Raw genomic sequence first — 8,448 nt, 5'->3', positions numbered from 1 at the left:
CAGTACTCACCTAGCCAAGATCCGCGTGCCTGACAACCACAAGCGGTCTACATGATGTTCAACGTAGTCATTGGATGCCAGATGGAGTATATTCTCTTGGGTCTCTGATCCATGCGTTTGACTAGCATCTCCGGACAACAGAGCATTCAAATCAGTGAGATCAGAACCTTCGTGGTATAGGCTAGAAACAATTGGCAGCATTCCTGAGATCGGAAAAGTCTAAACCTTGTATATGGTATTCCGAGTAGGATCTGGGAGGGGATGACTATGATGAGCTTCAAACTCGCGACTGTTGGGTGCAGTGACAGTGCGAAAAAGGATCAATGGATCTTATTCCGACATAAGTGAGAATCGACAGATGATTAGCCTTGCGGTGAGAACTGTAGTCGAACCATTTTCACTGAGAGAATGGATGGTAGCCATTGACAACGGTGATCCACCAACTTACAGCTTGCCATGGAAGGGAGGATGCATAATTGGAGGAAGACAATAGGAAAGCAGAGATTTAGAAGCAACAAAGCATCTCCAAACGCTTATTTGAAATTTCCACCAATGAATTACATAAGTATCTTTATCTTATTTTATGTTTTATTTATCTGTTAATTATCAAAACCTCATAACCATTTGAATCCGTCTGACTAAGATTTACAAGATGACCATAGATTGCTTCAAGCCGACAATCTCTGTGGGATCGACCCTTACTCACGTAAGGTATTACTTGGATGACCCAGTGCACTTGCTAGTTAGTTGTGCGGAGTTGTGAAAAGTGTGATCACAATTTCATGCACCAAGTTTTTGGCGCTGTTTCCGGGGATTGTTTGAGTTTGGACAACTGACGGTTCATCTTGTTGCTTAGATTGGATAATTTTATTTTATGTTTAAGCTTTTTATTTTTATTTTCAAAAAATACAAAAAAATTTATAAAATCATAAAAAATATTTTGTGTTTCTTGTTTGAGTCTAGTGTCAAATTCTAAATTTGGTGTCAATTGCATGTTTTCAAATTTTCTGAAGTTTTTGAAAAAAAAATTCATGCATTGTGTTCTTAATTGATCTTCAAGTTGTTCCTGATGATTTTCCTTGTTCTTATCTTTAAATTCTCTTGTTTTGTGTCTTTTCTTATTTTTCATATGCATTTTCAAATCCATAGTGTCTAAACATTAAAAATTTCTAAGTTTGGTGTTTTGCATATCTTTCTTTTCTTAAAAATTTTCAAAAATATGTCCTTGTTGTTCATCATGATCTTCAAGGTGTTCTTGGTGTTCATCTTGACATTCAAAGTGTTCTTGCATGCACTACTTGTTCTGATATTAATTTTTTATATTTTGTGTCATTTTGTTGTTTTTCTCTCTCCTCATTAATAATTCAAAAAAAAATCAAAAATATCTTTTTTCAAGTAAATAATACAGAAAAATGAATATTCAAAACATACAGTAGAAGAATCACAGAGAAAAAGCTGGGCGTTTAGAAAAACTCCCAGTAAGAAAGGAATTCTAGCATTAAACGCTAATCAGGGTATCTGGCTGGGCGTTAAACGCCCAAAGAGGTAGCATTCTGGGCGTTAAATGCCAGAATGGATAGCATCCTTGGCGTTTAACGCCAGGATGACACAGGGGAGGTAATTTCGTTTCAAATTCAAATTTTTTCAAATTTTCATGTTTTAAATCATAATTTTAAAATCTTATCTTTCCACATTTTCAAAAATCCTTGCTAACAATTAATGTTTTGATTAAAAAAATTGCAAGTTTGTTACTTTCTTGTTAAGAAAGGTTCAATCTTTGAATTTTAGAATCATATCCTTTAGTTTCTTGTTAGTCAAGTCATCAATTTTAAAAATCAAATCTTTTTCAATCATATCCTTTTAAAACCATATCTTTTTCAATCATATCTTTTTAAATTTTGATTTCAAAATCTTTTTCTAACTTCTTATCTTTTCAAAATTATTTTAAAATCTTTTTCAACTATTTACTATTTCTTATCTTTTTCAAAACCACCTAACTACTTTTCCACTTCCAATTTTTGAAAATCACTAACCCATTTTTCAAAAATTTTTTTAGTTAACTAATTGTTTTAAATTCTAATTTTATGTTATTTCTTTTAAATTTTCGAAAACTTTTTCTCTCTCATCTCTTTCTATTTATTTTATTTAATTGCTAACATTCCTCCTCCACTCATCTAAAAAAAATTTTCGATCCTACTTCATCTCTCTTCTCATTCTTCTACTCCTTTTCCTCTGACACATCAAGGAGTCTCTATACTATGACATAGAGGATTCCACTACTCCCTTTTGTTCTCTTCTTTTTTATACGAGCAGAAACAGGGATAAAAACATTCTTGTTGAAGTTGATCCTGAACCTGAAAGGACTCTGAAGAAGAAGCAGAACATGGCAACCGAACCCAACAACAATGCCAGAGATGCAAGGAAGATGCTTGGTGAGTATACTCCACCAACTTCCAACTTCTATGGAAGAAATATCTCAATTCCTGCCATTGGAGCAAACAACTTTGAGTTTAAGCCTCAATTCGTTTCTCTAATGCAGCAGAATTGCAAGTTTCATGGACTTCCATTGGAAAAATCTCATCAATTCTTAGCTAAATTCTTGCAGATCTATGATATTGTCAAGATCATTGGGGTTGATCTTGAGGTCTATAGACTTATGCTTTTCTCCTTTACTGTAAGAAACAGAGCGAGGACATGGTTAGATTCACAACCTAGAGAAAGCCTGAACTCTTGAGAAAAGTTGGTCAATGCATTCTTGACCAAATTCTTTCCACCTCAAAAGATGAGCAAGCTTAGAGTGGAAGTCCAAACCTTCAAACAAAAGGAAGGTGAATCCCTCTGTGAAGCTTGGGAAAGATACAAGCAATTAACCAAAAGGTGGCCTTCTGACATGCTTCCAGAATGGAGCATCATATGTATATTCTATGATGGTCCGTCTGAATTGTCTAAGATGTCATTGGACCATTCTATTGGTGGATCTCTTCATCTAAAAACACCTGCAGAAGCCCACAAACTCATTGAGATGGTTGCAAATAACCAGTTCATGTACACTTCCAAAAGGAATCCTGTGAATAATGGGATGACTCAAAAGAAGGGAGTTCTTGAGATTGATACTCTGAATGCCATATTGGCTCAAAACACAATATTGACTCAGCAAGTCAATATGATTTCTCAGAATCTGACTGGATTGTAAGCTGCATCCGGTAGTGCTAAAGAAGCCTCCTTTGAAGGAGAAGCTTATGACCCTGAGAATTCTGCAATGGAAGAGGTGAATTACATGAGAGAATCCTATGGAAACACTTATAATCCTTCATGGAGGAATCATCCAAATTTCTCATGGAAGTATCAACAAAAGCCTCAACAAGGCTTCAACAACAATAATGGTGGGAGAAATAAGTTTGGCAATAGCAAACCTTTTCCATCATCTTCTCAGCAACAGATAGAGAATTCTGAGCAGAGCCTCTCTGGCTTAGCAAACATAGTCTCTGATCTATCTAAGACCACTTTCAGCTTTATGAATGAAACAAGGTCCTCCATCAGAAATTTGGAGGCACAAGTGGGTCAGCTGAGTAAAAGAGTTATAGAAACTCCTCCTAGTACTCTCCCAAGCAATACAGAAGAGAATCCCAAAAGAGAGTGCAAGGCCATAACTATAACCAAAATGGCCAAACCTGGAGAGAGTGAAAAGGCAGTGATTCCCAGTGAGAAAGTGATGAGCGGATAATTTATACGCTTTTTGGCTTTATTTTTAGATAGTTTTTAGTATGATCTAACTACTTTTAGGGATGTTTTCATTAGTTTTTATGTTAAATTCATATTTCTGGACTTTACTATGAGTTTTTGTGTTTTTATGTGATTTCAGGTATTTTCTGGCTGAAATTGAGGGACCTGAGCAAAACTCTGATAAGAAGGCTGACAAAGGACTGCTGATGCTGTTGGAATATGACATTTCTGCACTCGAAATAGATTTTCTGGAGCTACAAAACTTCAAATGGCATGCTCTCAATGGCGTTGGAAAGTAGACATCTAGAACTTTCCAGCAATATATAAAAGTCCATACTTTATTCGAGATTTGATGACGTAAGTTGGCACTCAACGCCAGTTCCATGCTGCATTCTAGAGTGAAACGCCAGAAACACGTCACGAACTAGAGTTGAACGCCAGAAACACGTTACAACTTGGCGTTCAACTCCAATAAAAGCCTCGGCACATGTAACATTCAAGCTCAGCCCAAGCACACACCAAGTGGGCCCTGGAAGTGGATTTCTGCATCAATTACTTACTTCTGTAAACCCTAAGTAGCTAGTTTATTATAAATAGGACATTTTACTATCGTATTTTCATCCTGGATGGTGTTTTTGATCCTGTGATAACGTTTTGGGGGCTGGCCATTCGGCCATGCCTGGACCTTCATCACTTATGTATTTTCAACGGTGGAGTTTCTACACACCATAGATTAAGGGTGTGGAGCTCTGCTGTACCTCAAGTTTCAATACAAGTACTACTATTTTCTATTCAATTCGACTTATTCTTATTCTAAGATATTCGTTGCACTTCAACATGATGAATGTGATGATCCGTGACACTCATCATCATTCTCACCTATGAACGCGTGAGTGACAACCACTTCCGTTCTACCTTAGACCGGGCGCATATCTCTTGGATTCCTTAACCAGAATCTTCGTGGTATAAGCTAGAATTGATGGCGGCATTCATGGGAATCCGGAAAGTCTAACCTTGTCTGTGGTATTCCGAGTAGGATTCCGGGATTGAATTACTATGATGAGCTTTAAACTCGCTATTGTTGGGCGTGATGACAAACGCAAAAGAATCAAGGAATTCTATTCCAACATGATCGAGAACCGACAGATGATTAGCCGTGCTGTGACAGAGCATTTGGACCATTTTCACTGAGAGAATGGGATGTAGCCATTGACAACGATGATGCCCTACATACAGCTTGCCATGGAAAGGATTAAGAAGGATTGGATGAAACCAGTAGGAAAGCAGAGATTCAGAAGGAACACAGCATCTCCATACACCTATCTGAAATTCCCACTAATGAATTTACATAAGTATTTCTATCCTTTATTATTTAATTAAGTATATCTTTATATTTTCCAAAAACCACTATCAATTTGAATCCGCCTGACTGAGATTTACAAGGTGACCATAGCTTGCTTCATACCAACAATCTCTGTGGGATCGACCCTTACTCACGTAAGGTATTACTTGGATGACCCAGTATACTTGCTGGTTAGTTGTGCAGAGTTGTGACTAAGTGTGATTCACGTTTGAGAGCACCAAGTCTTTGGAGCCATTGTTGATGATCACAATTTCGTTCACCAAGTTTTTGGCGCCGTTGCTGGGATTGTTCGAGTATGGACAACTGACGGTTCATCTTGTTGCTCAGATTAGGTAATTTTCTTTTTTTTTCTTTTCAAAAAAAAGTTTTCAAAAATCTTTCAAAAAAAAATTTTCTTTATTTTCATTTTTCTAAAGAATTTTTTCGAAAAATTTATTAAGAAAATACAAAAAATCATAAAATCATAAAAATCAAAAATATTTTTTTTTGTTTCTTGTTTGAGTCTTGAGCCAATTTTTAAGTTTGGTGTTAATTGCATGTTTTAAAAATTATTATGCATTTTTCAAAAAATTCATGCATTCATAGTGTTCTTCATGATCTTCAAGTTGTTTTTGGTAAATCTTCTTGTTTGATCTTGATGTTTTCTTGTTTTGTGTCTTTTATTGTTTTGCATATGCATTTTTGCATTCATAGTATCCATGCATTAAAGAATTCTAAGTTTGGTGTCTTGCATGTTTTCTTTGCATAAAATTTTTTTCAAAATATGTTCTTGATGTTCATCATGATCTTCAAAGTATTCTTGGTGTTCATCTTGACATTCATAGTGTTCTTGCATGCATCATGAGTTTTGATTCATAATTTTCATGTTGTGAGTCATTTTTGTTGTTTTTCTCTCTCATCATTAAAAATTCAAAAATAAAAAAATATCTTTTCCTTATTTCTCTCCCAATTTTCAAAAATTTGAGTTGACTTAGTAAAAAATTTTTAAAATTAGTTGTTTCTCATAAGTCAAGTCAAATTTTCAATTTTAAAAATCCTATCTTTTCAAAACTTTTTCAAAAATCAAATCTTTTTCATTTTTATCTTATGATTTTCGAAAATTAAAAAAAAACTATTTTCAAAAAATCTTTTTCTTAATTTTATCTTTATTTTCAAAAATTATGCTAACAATTAATGTGATTGATTCAAAAATTTGAAGTTTGTTACTTTCTTGTTAAAAAAAGGTTCAATCTTTAAATTCTAGAATCTTATCTTTTAGTTTCTTGTTAGTTAAGTAATTAATTTTAATTTTAAAAATTAAATCTATCTTATCCTATCTTTTATATCATATCTTTTTCAAAAAAATTTTCTTATCCAAAAATTTGATTTCAAAATATCTTATCTTATCTTTTTATCTTCTTATCTTTTCAAATTTGATTTTCAAATCTTTTTCAATTAACTAATTAACATTTTGTTTGTTTCTTATCTTTTTCAAAACCACCTAACTACTTCTCCCTCTCTAATTTTCGAAAATATCTCATCCCTTTTTCAAAATTCTTTTTAAATTAACTAATTGTTTTAAATTTTAATTTTAATTCTATCTCACCTTTAATTTTCGAAAATCATTAACTGCTTTTCAAAATTAATTTTTGAATTCTCTCTCTCACCTTCCTCTACTTATTTATTTATTCACTAACACTTCTCTTCATCTCAAATCACTACCTCTATCCTTACCCTTGTGTTTGGATTCTCCATTCTTCTTATTCACTTTCTTCCTCTACTAATAATAAGGAACCTCTTTACTGTGACATAGAGGATTCCTCTTCTTTTTCTGTTCTCTTCTCTTTCATATGAGCAGGAACAAGGAAAAACGCATTCTTGTTGAAGCTGATCCAGAACCTGAAAGGACTCTGAAGAGGAAACTAAGAGAAGCTAAATTACAACAATCCAGAGACAACCTTACTGAAATTTTCGAACAAGAGAAGGAGATGGCAGCTGAACCTAACAACAATAATGCAAGGAGGATGCTTGGTGATTATACTACACCTACTTCCAAGTTTGATGGAAGAAGCATCTCAATACCTACCATTGGAGCAAACAATTTTGAGTTGAAACCTCAACTAGTTGCTCTAATGCAACAAAACTGCAAGTTTCATGGACTTCCATCAGAAGATCCCTATCAATTTTTAACTGAGTTCTTGCAGATCTGTGAGACTGTAAAGACGAATGGAATAGATCCTGAAGTCTACAGGCTTATGCTTTTCCCTTTTGCTGTAAGAGACAGAGCTAGAATATAGTTGGATTCACAACCTAAGGATAGCCTGGAATCCTGGGATAAGCTGGTCACGACCTTTTTGGCTAAATTCTTTCCTCCTCAAAAGCTGCGCAAGCTTCGAGTGGATGTTCAGACCTTCAAACAAAAAGATGATGAATCCCTCTATGAAGCTTGGGAAAGATACAAACAGATGACCAAAAGATGTCCTTCTGACATGTTTTCAGAATGGACCATGATAGATATATTCTATTATGGTCTATCTGAGTTCTCTAAGATGTCATTGGACCATTCTGCAGGTGGATCCATTCATCTAAAGAAAACGCCTACAGAAGCTCAAGAACTTATTGACATGGTTGCAAATAACCAGTTCATGTATACTTCTGAGAGGAATTCCGTGAATAATGGGACGCCTCAGAGGAAGGGAGTTCTTGAAATTGATGCTCTGAATGCCATATTGGCTCAGAACAAAGTGTTGACTCAGCAAGTCAACATGATTTCTCAAAGTCTTAATGGATGGCAAAATGCATCCAATAGTACTAAAGAGGCATCTTCTGAAGAAGAAGCTTATGATCTTGAGAACCCTGCAATGGCAGAGGTAAATTACATGGATAAACCTTATGGAAACACCTATAATTCATCATGGAGAAATCATCCAAATTTCTCATGGAAGGATCAACAAAAGCCTCAACAAGGCTTTAATAATGGTGGAAGAAACAGGTTTAGCAATAGCAAGCCTTTTCCATCATCTTCTCAGCAACAGATAGAGAATTCTGAGCAGAGCTCCTCTAATTTAGCAAATATAGTCTCTGATCTGTTTAAGGCCACTTTAAGTTTCATGAGTAAAATAAGATCCTCCATCAGAAATTTGGAGGCACAAGTGGGCCAGCTGAGTAAAAAAGTAACTGAAACTCCTCCTAGTACTCTCCCAAGCAATACAGAAGAGAATCCAAAGAGAGAGTGCAAGGCCATTGATATAGTCAATATGGCCGAATGCAGAGAGGGAGGAAAGGATGAAAATCCCAGCGAGGAAGACCTCCTGGGACGTCCTCTGAGCAAGAAGGAGTCCCCTATTGAGGACCTAAAGGAATCTGAGGCTCATATAGAGACC

The 8,448-nt window shown here is 35.2% G+C and overlaps 1 non-coding gene across 1 annotated transcript; it reads right to left on the bottom strand.

Moving 5' to 3' along the window:
- Window positions 1–2,788: 2,788 nt before the first annotated feature.
- Window positions 2,789–2,896, bottom strand: LOC127740825 (small nucleolar RNA R71). Its single transcript, XR_008001681.1, has one exon. It is a non-coding gene; the product is annotated as a small nucleolar RNA R71 (small nucleolar RNA).
- Window positions 2,897–8,448: the final 5,552 nt, after the last annotated feature.

The sequence above is a fragment of the Arachis duranensis genome, chromosome 7, assembly GCF_000817695.3.
Source record: "Arachis duranensis cultivar V14167 chromosome 7, aradu.V14167.gnm2.J7QH, whole genome shotgun sequence".
NCBI classification, from domain to species: Eukaryota; Viridiplantae; Streptophyta; class Magnoliopsida; order Fabales; family Fabaceae; genus Arachis; species Arachis duranensis.
The sequence above is the reverse complement of the archived record's forward strand: the minus strand, read 5'-3'. Positions and strand labels throughout refer to the sequence as shown.